Here is a 13,983-nt window from a genome sequence, read left to right on the forward strand (position 1 = left end):
TTTTGCTATAAAGGGGGAAAGAAGGCGAGGCTCTTGCTGTGTGCTGGGCGAACTACATACACGAGCTATTTTTACAGGATGGTTTCAAAAAAATTAAACACTCTTTCCATTAATTGTGTTCTCTGGAGTTTGCTTTGGCCTGAAGTGACTTTGTGCAGCTCTACAGTCGTGTCAGTTGTTGGCCCAGTGCCGTCGATACACAGTAACTTCTACTCCATCGGAATCATTGATGGGTTCAGGGCAGTCTGCGTGTCTGATTATTGGACATACACATTTCTTCTCGTTTTTCCTGTTCTCAGCACTTGGCTTGGTGAAATCCAGGGCATGTTTGGAACAGGCTGGAGGGCGACGTGATTGAGAGCAGCCCTGTGGAGAAGGACGTGGGAGAAGCTCATGAGCTGGCAGTGTGTGCTCGCAGCCCAGAAACCAGCCGTGTCCTGGGCTGCATCTAAAGCAGCGTGGCCAGCAAGGCAAGGGAGGGGATTCTGCCCCTCTGCTCCTCTCACATGTGAGCCCACCTGGAGTCCTAAGTCCAGTTCTGGAATCCTCAACATAAGAAGGAGATGGAACTGTTGGAACAGGTCCAGAGGAGGCCACAGGGATGATCTGAGGGCTGCAGCACCTCTGCTCTGAGGACAGGCTGAGAGAGTTGGGGTGGTTCAGCCTGGAGAAGAGAAGGCTCCAAGGAGACCTTAGAGCAGCTTCCAGTACTGAAAGGGGCTCCAGGAAAGCTGGGGAGGGACTTTTCACAGGGGCCTGGAGTGAGAGGGCAAGGGGGAATGGCTTTAAATCAGAAGGGGGGAGATTTAGATCAGACATTAGGAAGAGATTATTCACGCTGATGGTTGGGAGTCCCTGGCCCAGGTTGCCCAGAGCAGTGGCGGCTGCCCCATCCCTGGAGGTGTTCAAGGCCAGGTTGGATGGGGCTTGGAGCCCCTGATCCAGTGGGAGGTGTCCCTGCCCATGGCAGGGAGTGGAACTGAATGGGCTTTATGGTCCCTTCCAACCCAAACCATTCCATGCTTCTCTGATCTGTAGTAGCACATCCAACTTTAAAAAAACCAAACTAGTCATCATCATGTAAATGTTTTCCTTTTGAAGATGCTGGTGTGTTCCCTATAGAAAGAAGAAATCCTTGTGTGATGCATTCATATGTGGCCTTCCTGTAAAACTGATGTGCTCTTAAATAATTAAGAAGGGGGATACTTTTGAAAGAGGATGCTGGAGGAAGGAGGTTAAAGGAAGCTTTTAGTCATCTCTCAGGTTAGATTTATTGATGCAGTGATCAATCCCTTTCTCTTTCCTGAATTTAAAGCTAATGGGAGACTGTGGTCAGAGATGAGTGGCTTTTAGTTAAGGGTTTTGACTCTTATAAATAATACAACAAATGTCTTAGTAAGTAATAAGGAATAAGATACTTGCTCGTTCTTTTTAAATAGAACAAATGTGGCAAACAAGACTCAGCTGTAATTTTTGGAGTCATTTATTAGACAAATTGCTCTTCTCTTCTTCTTTTACAAGAGAGACATAAACCATTATATTATTTATTCATGAATCAGAGCCATTAAGACGATAAATCAAATTATCAGCTTCCTGTCTCGCTTCAGTTTTAATCATTTTTTATCGTTCATGCAATATAATGACAGCTTCCTTCCTATGAAACAAGAGACCTTCAGAGACCTTTTTAGTGTAAACGTACATTTCCTTCCCATTTTTAAGTATATCCCAGCGATTTTCTCTGTCAATTTTATCTGCAATAAAAATCCAATAAGGGACTTGTCCATTGATTCAATAGAGCAAAGTTATACATGAAGGCAGTGATTTTGGTTAACCTCTGAAATAACGGAGTATTGGGAAAGGCAGTTAAAGGGTTTTTTCTGCTACCCCTAAATGTGCGTCGTAGTATCGCGCATTTAATAGAGAGAAATGCTTAATAAAGAGAAATTTTGATGCGAGCTCGCATACTGATAGCAGGGCCTTTCTCCAGAGTAGTGTCCTTTGAAGACAGGCTGAGAAAGCTGGGGTTGTTCAGCTGCGGGAAGACCTTAGAGCAGCTTCCAGTACTGAAAGGGGCTCCAGGAAAGCTGGGGAGGGGCTTTTTCCAAGGGTCTGGAGTGAGAGGATGATGAGGAGTGGCTTTAAGTTGGAAGGAGGGAGATTTAGATTAGACATTAGGAAGAAGTTCTTCATGATGTGGGTGGGGAGGCCCTGGCCCAGGTTGCCCAGAGCAGTGGTGGCTGCCCCATCCCTGGAGGGGTTCAAGGCCAGGTTGGATGGGGCTTGGAGCAGCCTGATCCAGTGGGAGGTGTCGCTGCCCATAGTGAGGGGGCTGGAGCTGGATGGGCCTTGAGGTCCCTTCCAATCCAAACCATTCTGTAATTCTATGTTTCTATCCCTTTTAAAATACCATTATGCTCCTTTTTTCTGCTATAGTCACACAACCCACATCTTTGCCTCTTTCCATAAGGTGGGAGAGGTAAGGTTACTTTGTAGGGGCTGAGATGGTTTCCCACACCATTTCTTCACTTGCTTTCCATCTGCATCTTTCTGATTTAGCTTCCAAACCAGCCTCAGGACGAGCCAAATGTGATGTGCTGTGAGTGGAGGATGGTCCATTCAGAAAGAGATGCACATCGATTTCCGTTCCAAACAGCGGCAGTGAACTGGTTTGCAACTTGATCGTCCTTGTTAAATTTGACTCTCAGGAAGCACCGATGAGGTCAGAGCTACCGAGGATGGACGAGGAGCCTCTGCATGATTAGGAATACTCATCTGTCCTACAGTGTAAAAATCAATACTTGTTTACTCAACTCTATGAATAATAGAGTTTTGAACATAAATATATAATTTATGCATGTAAAATCCATAGCGTGGGGCTGACGTTAGGTGTAATAACTTCCCTCCTCCATACATCCATTTTAAGAATCCCCTGGGTGTCTGAGCGATGCGTTATCCGGCCAAAATGCCTCCTCAACCCAGACACCCTGCAGGCCCATCATTGGTAACACCTTCTTATGGGGTTCCCGGCAGCATTGGAAAAGACTGCCGTGCCCCAAGGATGTCCTCACCCAGGTACTGCGGTTATTTTATTGCTGGGGAGAATCCCTTGAAAGAGGCATGTTTGGGACTGATCCGAGGAGTGTCTGGGTCAGGGAGCTCCCCTGGTTTCCATGATGGAGCCACAATGCAATTCATAGAATCATAGAGTCATGGAATGGTTTGGGTCGGAAGGGACTTCAAAGCCCATCCATTTCCACCCCCTGCCATGGGCAGGGACACCTCCCACTGGCTCAGGTTGCTCCAAGCCCCATCCAACCTGGCCTTGAACCCCTCCAGGGATGGGGCAGCCACCACTGCCCTGGGAAACCTGGGCCAGGGCCTCCCCGCTCTCCTTGTGCAGTACTTCTTCCCAATGCCTAATCTAAATCTTCCCAAATTAAAGCCATTCCCCATCATCTATCACTCCAGGCCCTTGTAAAAAAGCCCTTCCCCAGCTTTCCTGGAGCCTATTTCAGGTACTGGAAGCTGCTCTAAGGTCTCCCTGAAGCCTTCTCTTCTCCAGACTGAACAATCTCAACTCTCTCAGCACAGCAAGGACATAGATCTGTTGGAACAGGTCCAGAGGAGGGCATGGAGATGATCCACGGGCTGGAGCACCTCTGCTGTTAAGACAGGCTGAGAGAGTTGGGGCTGTTCAGTCTGGAGAAGAGAAGGCTCTGGGAAGAGCTTAGAGCAGCTTCCAGTACTGAAAGGGGCTCCAGGAAAGCTGGGGAGGGGCTCTCGATCAGGGAATGCAGGGATAGGATGAAGGATATTGGTTTTAAGCTGAAACAGAGCAGATTGAGATGAGATCTTGGGAAGAAATGTTTTCCTGTGAGGGTGGGGAGGCCCTGGCCCAGGTTGCCCAGAGCAGTGGTGGCTGCCCCATCCCTGGAGGGGTTCAAGGCCAGGTTGGATGGGGCTTGGAGCAACCTGAGCCAGTGGGAGGCTTGGAACTGGATAAGCTTTAAGGTCCCTTCCAACCCAAAATGTTCTATGATTCTCTGGTGACTCCACTACTTCCCTGGGAAGCACTAGTCCATTGCCAGCCCCCTTTTTAATGTGCATCAGTTGGAATCTACAAGAACCTTGGAATCGAGTACAGCCCAATTGCTTGTGCTAACGCGGGGTGTTTTGTCTAAGGAAAAGGCTGGGTTTGTCCATCGCATTTCTAGGTCAGGTCTTTATGTGCAGTCAAATGAAGTTTCACATTGGACAAAACACCCAGTAAGTGTCTCAGTGCTCAATGCTGTTATGATTAGAAAGTTGTCTCATCAAATTTTGTTTCCAATTAAAAAAAAATTGGATTAGCTCTCAAAGTGAGACCTTCACTGTTATTTTTAGTCCGCAACTAATGAACCCCTGAAAATAGTGCGGAATGAAAACATGGGGATTGGTTCTGCTGCGTTGGTTGGGAAAATACATTAGCAGATCGGAAAGGGCAATAAATCTTCTGTCACAACCTTCCTCATTAAACCAGATAATGTGAAATTGCCTCTGGTGTATTAAACAGTTCATTATTTTGGAGGGGAGCAACACAAGACAAAAGAGCAGTGTTCTTTTAATTGATATCCAGAGCCTGGAAAAGAAAAGATGAAGCAAATTTAGTGAAGAAAAATCAATTCAAGCACTGTCTGTGTCACTGTAAAACTTGTTTAGAGCCATCAGAAACTTCAAAGTCCTCTGACTTAGGGGAAGGAGGAAAGAACTCTAGAAAAGAAAGGGCAAAGAGGGTGGGAATAGCTCTGCTCAATCTGACATCATGGTCTCCACCAGCAGAAAAATGATGTAATTCAGGTTTGTTATTTTTCAGATTAGTTCCTTCCAGTACTGGAAGAGGCTCCAGGAAAGCTGAAGATGGGCTTTTTCCAAGGGCCTGGAGTGATATGATAAGGGCAAATGGCTTTAAACTGGAAGAGGAAAGATTTAGATTAGACATTAGGAAGAAATTCTTCACGATAAGTGTGGGGAGGCCCTGGCCCAGGTTGCCCAGAGCAGTGGTGGCTGCTCCATCCCTGGAGGGGTTCAAGGCCAAGTTGGATGGGGCTTGGAGCCCCTGATCCAGTGGGAGGTGTCCCTGCCCATGGCAGGGAGGTTCTAAGGAGGAATTTCATTACTGAAAGGGTTGACAAGCTTTGGAACAGGCTGCCCAGGGGGGTGACTGAGTCACCATCCCTGGAGGTGTTTAAAAGATGAGTAGATGTCGTACCTGAGGACATGGTGTGGTGGTGGATTTAGCAGGGCTGGATCAATGGTTGAACTCAATAATCTTAAAGGTCTTTTCCAACCAAACCCATTCTGTGATTCTGTGACACCCACACACTGGCATCAAACAAGACTCCCAAAGCACATTTTGGAATCCTGTTTGTCAAATGTTTGGCCATGTTCGGGTAGAAATTATTCCAGAATTAATTCAACACTTTACGAGCTAAAAACAGGACATTTGTTATCACACAAATAACATATGGTATTAGCAGATGAAATTTAATATCGCAGCAGCTGAAATCACGGATATTATTTGCCCACCTCAACCTGGCACGCACAGCAGAAGGAAGTGAAGTGACAAGATGGGGCTTGGAGCAACCTGATCCAGTGGGAGGTGTCCCTGCCCATGGCAGGGGGTTGGAACTGGATGGGCTTTAAGGTCCCTTCCAACCCAAACCATTCCATGATTCTATGATTCTAAGAGCGGCGCAGGCAGCGGCCATCCCAGTTCAGCAATTGGTGCTTTACTGGTCCCACAATCAAAATAAGCATTACTAGTAGCGAAAATGTCATGAAGTCACTTTGAATGAGGCTCTAAGTGCTTGCATGCTGGTGCTTTTACAGCCTCAATCTGTTTGTGTGTCTTAATTTGTACCAGTAGGGAGACTCATTTCAAACAGCACACTGTGAATCATAGAATCATAGAATCGTTTGGTTGGAAAAGACCTTTGAGATCATTGAGTAGAACCATACCTGTCCACTACTAAACCACATCCCTGAGCACCTCATCTACCTGTCTTTTAAACACTTCCAGGGATGGGGAATCCACCACCTCCCTGGGCAGCCTCTGCCAGGGCCTGAGAACCCTTTCAGGGAAGAAATTTTTCCTGATATCCAATCTGAACCTCCCCTGGTGCAACTTGAGGCCATTTTCTCTCGTCCCACCACCTGTCACTTGGGAGAAGAGCCCAGCACCCACCTCACTACAACCTCCTTTCAGGCAGTTGTAGACAGTGATGAGGTCTCCCCTCAGCCCTTTTTTCTCCAGGCTAGAACGAATGAGAGCAGCCTCACGAAAGCACACTCAATTCATTTGCCAATTACAGTTCTTTTTTAATCGTGAAAATACATTTTAGCAGGCGTGTAGCATATATTTTTGTCTGAAAGAAAAGTGGTTTCTAGCAGTCTCAGACCTAACTACTGTGCTGGCTGTTAAGTCGTTACTGAGAGGGAAAGGAAAGGCTCCATTCATTTTTCACTCTGCTTCAGCATAATCGTTTTGGAGTCTGATCCTTGCTACCAACTTAAAATCATAGAATCATAGAAAATTTGGGGTTGGAAGGGACCTTAAAGATCATCCAGTTCCAATCCCCTGCCACAAGCAGGGGCATCTCCCACTGGATCAGGCTGCCCACTTGTTCATTAGAAACAATTTGTGTCGTCAGGAGCTATTCAGAAGATTAAACTTTGGTTTAAACCAGAAGTTTTAACCATCGCACTTGGTTTATTGACCTCCTGTTACTCCTTTAGACCTGTGGTTCCAATCGTGGAGCTGGAGGACGGCCTCGTGTTTGGGGAGTTGGTTCTTTCTGCTATTTTGGCAGCACATCTTGTTGTTCTCCCAAGACGTGTTTAGCACTGAGGAAGGAGTGTGCCACGGTCCGGAACGAGACTGGTTTTCTCAGGTCACCAACCGGCCTGGACCCAGTGACGCTGGGCTGAAACATTCCCGAGGAAGCGTTGTTTGCGTTCGTTATTTGTATTGCAACAGCAGCTCCGCACCGCTCATCTCGAAACTAAAACATGGAGACGCTCCATCTCCTGAGGAATTTGAAGGCTAAGCATCCAATGTGAAACACGGGATGAATGGAGGAGGTGGAGGAGGGGTTTCTGCAGCTCTAACCAAGTCCAGGGCAGCGGTCATGGGACGGGGAATCAGGACGGGGATTTCCTGGAGGAGGAGAAGGAGCTCCTGCCAAGCGGAGCAAAGGCAATGGGAGACTTGGGAAGGCAAGCAGCGGAGTTTGCTGGAAGCAGTTTTTAAGCATCCGTTCTGCTAAACTGCCTCCAGCACAGCCCTGGGGAGCACGAAACACCACGGCAATTATATCCTCAGATCCCCACGATGTTGTTCGAGTGAAACCCAGCGTGTGTGCCGCTGTGCTTCATCACAATAGCCAGTCCTTTTGCTTCCTAAATGACTGCATGCAGGAGTGTTTCTGCTAATTAATTAGGATGCATTCACTCCTTGGGGGGGAAAGAGCTCACAGTGGGGATTTGAGATCTGTTTCTTCAGACAATCTTGCAAACACAGCCAGGGAGGAACAGCGCTCGAACTGAGATCATAGGATCATGGAATGGTTTGGGTTGGAAGGGACATTAAAGCCCATCCAGTTCCAACCCCCTGCCATGGGCAGAGACACCTCCCACTGGATCAGGTTGCTCCAAGCCCCATCCAACCTGGCCTTGAACACCTCCAGGGTTGAGGCAGCCACCACTACTCTGGGCAACCTGGGCCAGGGCCTCCCCACCCTCATTGTGAAGAATCTCTTCCTGATGCCTAATCTAAATCTTCCTCCTTTAATTTTAAAGCCATTCCCTCTCATCCTATCACTCCAGGATAGCCCAACTCTCTCAGCCTGTCCTCACAGCAGAGGTTCTCAAATCATCTCTGTGGCCTCATTTGGACCCGTTCCAACAGTTCCATCTCCTTCTCATGTTGGGGATTCCAGAACTGGACACAGGACTCCAGGTGGGGTCTCACGAGAGCAGAGCAGAGGGGCAGAATCCCCTCCCTCGCCCTGCTGGCCACACTGCTTTGGATGCAGCCCAGGACACAGTTGCTTTCTGGGCTTCAATTTATCACTGAAATGTCTGCAATTCTCCCTGGGGAGACTTTCTAGTATTTAAACAGCTACTGCCCTACATAATCTCTTCCTGTCCTCATAAGAGAAGAGGAACTGAGACCATTATCCTAATTGCCCCAAGAGTCCAAAGAATAGAGATTTTCATGGAATTCTCTGAATTTATTATCACTGCAAGGGCTGTGGCTGGAAGCAACCCCAAGGTTAAAAAGTTCAAATGTTTGTTTTCTTTCCTTTTTTAAATGATTCTTGCTTTAAATGATCCTGCCTTCAGTTAATTCCAGCCACATTTGCACTTTAAAGGAGCTCTGTCAGGGAGACACTAAAAACATTTAAGTCTCCTCTATTTATAGGAACCGTTCATATGTGGGTGACTATTGACTTGACAAATCCATTTGACTTAAAATAGGACTAAAAAGTGTATTTGTGGGATGTTTATTAGCTAAGAAGAAGTCTTTCCCAGGCTAATCTGGTTTCCGGCTGTACTCTTCCAACAGGCTGATGGAAAAACAAAAGCCAAAGAAGGAAGGACATTCTTAACTAGTCATGAAAACTTCTTTATTCTTGAAGCGTTTTTGCGCGGCATTAGAGACTGAAAGGCACAACAAGGCAGCTCTTTGTGGAATCAGGGCCTTAGGGCTGAGGAGAAGGAGGAGGAAGGGCGTGGGTGCTATTCCCACAGATTTCCTCAGATGACTGTTAGCTGATCATAGAAACACAGAATCCCTAGGCTGGAAAAGACCTTTGAGATCATCAAGTCCACCCATACCTGTCCACTACTAAATCAGAACCCTAAGCACCTCATCCACTCATCTTTTAATCACTTCCAGGGATTAGGAATCCACCACCTCCCTGGGCAGCCTCTGCCAGGGCCTGAGAACCCTTTCAGGGAAGAAATTTTTCCTGATGTCCAATCTGACCCTGCCCTGGCGCAGCTTGAGGCCATTTCCTCTCATCCTATCACCTGTCACTTGAGAGAAGAGATCAGCACCCATCTCTCTACAACCTCCTTCCAGTAGTAGCAGACAGTGATGAGGTCTCTCCTCAGCCCCTCTTTTCTCCAGGCTTCTCAAGATTTTACTGGGTTAAAGTTTCCGTGGATGAAATTCACAAGGCTGTACACATGCCCCACCATGGAAAGAAATCATACCCAGAGAATCATGGAATGGTTTGGGTTGGAAAGAACCTTAAAGCCCATCCAGTTCCACCATGGGCAGGGACATCTCCCACCAGATCAGGTTGCTCAAAGCCTCATCCAGCTTGGCCTGGAACACCTTCATGGATGGGGCAGCCACAAAGGTGGACTGAAGGTGGAATTCACTCCTTGTCACAGAAAGCTCACGTGCTGGTATCCAAGTGACTGTCCGAGTGTCCTTAACAACAATTTTCCTGCCCATAATTCCACACCAAGCAGCCAGACATGCTTCCTGTCCAGCTCAACGCAGTTTCTCCCATGTCCTCCACTGGGTGGCTTCTGCCATCCCAACACACTTGGAACTGGCTTTATGATTTTATCTTCGCAGCAACAAGCCTGTGCCTTGAGAAACAGGCTCATGAACTAGAGACAGCATCATGCTCAACATGATTTATTTTATGAGGGTCTCGAAATAAATGATCAGTCAGTGATTGGCCATCAGGGAAAAGCACATAAAAGCTTAGCCCATGCATTGAACTTACTGGTAATGCTTTAAAATCCAGCTTCAGGGCAGATCAGCTAATTCTTCATCATGTTCACAGGGCATAGCCAAGCATGAATCTAAAAGCTTAGTGACATCGCCCAGTAAGAACCAACACTGTCACCGAGGCTTAGTGTCTTCTCTCTCACTGGTCCAGCCCAACACCCCAGACCAGCATTTTCTTAACTAAAACAGACGTTACATTCCATAATTTTAATCTCACTTAAAAAAAAAAGTAGAAACTAATCCCTTTCTTTTCTCATTGGACAGAAAAGGGAAGCCTCTGCTGTGTCTTGGATCTCCTCCTTCTGACTAGCTGATGGAAAAGCAGGAGGTACAATGATTCTCCTATTGTTCCTCTGAATTTATTGTCTGTGGCATCCACAGCCCTCTGGGTGCGATGAAATGTCCCGATGCCGATGCTTCTCACATTTCAAGATCTATGTTATTATCCCCGAAGAAGTAGTAAATAAGACAATTTCAGTATTGTCTGTTGGTCTTTTCACAGAATCGCAGAGTGGTTTGGGTTGGAAGGGACCTTAAAGCCCATCCAGTTCCAACCCCCTCACTATGGGCAGGGACATATCCCACTGGATCAGGTTGCTCCAAGCCCCATCCAACCTGGCCTTGAACACCTCCAGGGATGGGGCAGCCACAATTGCTCTGGTCAACCTGGGCCAGGGCCTCCCCACCCTCACAGGAAAACATTTCTGCCTAAGATCTCATCTCAATCTTTCCTCTTGCAGCTTAAAGCCATTCCCCCTCGTCCTGTTGGTGCACTCCCTGATCCAGAGTCCCTCCCCAGCTTTCCTGGAGCCCCTTTCAGTGCTGGAAGCTGCTCGAAGTTCTCCCTGGAGCCTTCTCCAGACAGAACAACCCCAACTCTCTCAGCCTGTCATTGTACAGCTGCTCCAGCCTTCGGATCATCTCTGTGGCCTCCTCTGGACTCACTCCAACACATCTATGCCCTTCCTGTGCTGAGGATTCCAGAACTGGTCACAGGACTCCAGGTGGGGTCTCACCAAAGCAGAGTAGAGAGGGAGAATCCCCTCCCTTGCCCTGCTGGCCACATCTCTCCTCATGTAGCCCAGGATATTTTTTTGCCCCCAAATGAGGCTAAAGCCGGCAATTATGCCCAGTTTTGCCACTAAAAGACAAAAGCGATGTTGCCAAACCAGAGGGAGTTCAGAGTGGTGGGGGACACGGGGACAGGGTCTGGAGCATATATATAAAGAGAGGCTTTGGAAATCGTACTTTTGAGCTCAGAGAAAGGAGGAGAAGGGATCTCACTGCAGTCTCCAGCCTCCAAGAGTGGGGTTACAGAGCAGGCAGATGGACCAAAGCAAAAGATGGACGTGGGGCAAAGACAAGCAACAACAGTCATGAGTCAGGGAAAGTCTGACAGGATGGAAGGAATAATGGTAGTGTTCACGGTGGTGGTATTTAAGGACTGGACTGAATGTCCAGAGAGGTTGTGCAATCTCCGTCTTTGGAGACACTCAAAACTCTGCCAGAAAAGGTTCGAAGTTCGCCTTGTTTTGAGCCAGAGATAGACCAGAGCTTCTTTCCAACCCAAATATTTATAGGATGCTGAATTCAAACCAAAGTGGCCTGCACTTGCAGCAGCACCAGCCTTGCCACGAGGACCTGCACTCAAGAACTGCCCTCACATCACCACACTAATCAGCCTGGCTGAATAATTTAAACCATACCATCGCCGATCCTACAATGGACGTGTGGAAAATGATGCCTCTTACTAACTGGGAGCCAAATTTCTTTCATACAGCTTACTTTGTCTGCCTTCAGAGCCACCTGCGAGCTCTAAATTTGCCGTTTCATCTCAACTTATTTTCCATGACATAATTAGGAGTGCAAAGTTGTGTCTTCCAATAGGATGTAGTCAGTGCTCATTGTCCTCTCGAGTCCTGTTTCTGGCACTAATATGGATCAATGGCACTAATTGGGGGAATAGTGGCTGCCCCATCCCTGGAGGTGTTGAAGGCCAGGTTGGATGCTGTTGGAGCAATCTGATCCCGTGGGAGGTGTCCCTGCCCATGGCAGGGGGTGGAACTGGATGGGCATTAAGGTCCCTTCCAACCCAAACTATTCTATAGTTCTATGAAATGATGTAAAGTTGGGTCTGCAGCTCTTTTTAGAATCTTCAGCATATACGTACACACAGATGGAAGAGCCGCGTTGCCCTAAAGGAAAGGAAAGCTGGGTATGCAAATCAATTTTTGTACCAAAACTCATTATCCTCGCTGTTTCTGCAGTGGGAGGCAGACAGAATTCGTGGCTGCCCCATGCATGAAGGTATTTAAGGTCAGGCTGAATGGGGCTTTGAGCAACCTGATCCAGTGGGAGGTGCTGGGCGTTGGAACTGGATGGGCTTTGAGGTCCCTTCCAACCCAAACCATTCTATGATTCTATGATCAATTAAGCATCAGGCGAGCCAAACGTCAAGGTTGGTGGGTTTGGCTGGTAAGGTTGTTGATTAAAAGCACTATCACAGTCCCAGTTCACAATTCATTGTGAAACATCATCACCGTTGTCAGCTTCATGTGTGCTCATTAATTAAGGTTTCTAACAACCAGGTTGCTCAGGAAGACACGTTGTGCTCGGGGGACTCCTGCTGTCACTGCTGGCAGTCCAGGACATGGCAGCAACCACCCACATGAGGCCTTTTGAGCATTTGTAAAGGCAAGCTGAACCGATGTACAGCCAGGAGGGAGGCTAATTTCATTCTGATTTGCTCATTTCTTCCAATGAGGCCACGCCAGAAGTGCTGTTTCTACAGCTGAGAGAGTTGGAGTTGTTCAGCCCAGAGAAGTCTCTGAGGAGACCCTTGAGCAGCTTTCAGCACAGGAAAGCTGGGGAGGGGCTTTTGATCAGGGAGTGCAGGGATAGGACAAGGTGGAACAGTTTTAAGCTGAAAGAGGGGAAGTTTGAGATGTGATCTTGGGAGGAAATGTTTTCTTGTGAGGGGGTTGAAGGTCCAGGTTGCCCAGAGAAGTGGTGGCTGCCCCATTTCTGGAGGTCTTCAAGGCCAGGTTGGATGGGGCACCTTGATCCAATGGGAGGTGACCCTGCTCATAGGAGGGGTTGGACCTGGATGGGCTTTAAGGTCCCTTCTAACCCAAACCATTCCATGATTCTATAGAAAGACCAACAGATAATCCTGAAATAGTCCAATTTAGTACTTATCGGGGACAATAACACATTTAGTACTTTTCAGGGACAATAACACATCTGCCATGGCATTTAATTAAATTTGGAGGGAGCAGATTAACCGAGTTATCACACCATAACGGAACTGGTCCTGCAGTGAATAACCTTTTAGTTCAGGTAGTAATGATTTATGCACGTAAATCAGTAAAAACATTGCAGTTTCACTCTTGTTGCAGCTACCACAGTGCGTGGGGCTTTCTCCTACTGCTGCTTTTTCTCAGTTGCCTCAGGAAAGGCCAAATAATGACCTTGGAAAGGGCAAATAGATGTGCACTTGTGAGTGGAAGGGTGCCAGCACAGGGCATGTGGCTGTCGGCATGCGCTCGGCATCGCCCACGCCCGCGTTTCCATGGAATTTGCTGGAATTATCCGCATATGCAAATACTTGCAGGATTAGCACCATAGCTCAGAGGGGAAGGGCAGGAAAAGAGCACTCTATGGATTCAGTCCTCCTTACCATGAGAGTCTGAGGATAGGAGAGGCAGTTGTCTAATGGGAGAAAAGCTGTCAGGCGTGCTGTACAGCTTTCGAAATGTAAAAACCAGGTATTTGGGGTAACTCCAGGTAAGATTTAGTGGGATTTTCACAGAATCACAGAATGGTTTAGGTTGGAAAAGACCTTTAGGATAATTGAGTCCAACCATAAACCTAACACTGCCAAGTCCACCACTAAATCTTCTACCCTAGTGCCCTAGAGGGTACGTGTGGCCACACAGACACCAGTGGTGAATTCACTTGTGGAAGCTGTACTCGGGTGGAGGATCTCCTCTGCTTGGTGTCAGAACTAAGGGAGGAAGTAACCAGGTTAAGGACCAGCAGAGTGTGAGAGGGAGACTGACTAATGGAACAACACCCTGTGCTCCCTCTCGCAAACTCAACAGGCAGACATGGCTAGCACGATCATAGAATCACTAGGTTGGAAAAGACCTCTTAGATCATCGAGTCCAACCATTCCTATCTGCCACTAAACC

The sequence above is a fragment of the Cuculus canorus genome, chromosome 5, assembly GCF_017976375.1.
Source record: "Cuculus canorus isolate bCucCan1 chromosome 5, bCucCan1.pri, whole genome shotgun sequence".
NCBI classification, from domain to species: Eukaryota; Metazoa; Chordata; class Aves; order Cuculiformes; family Cuculidae; genus Cuculus; species Cuculus canorus.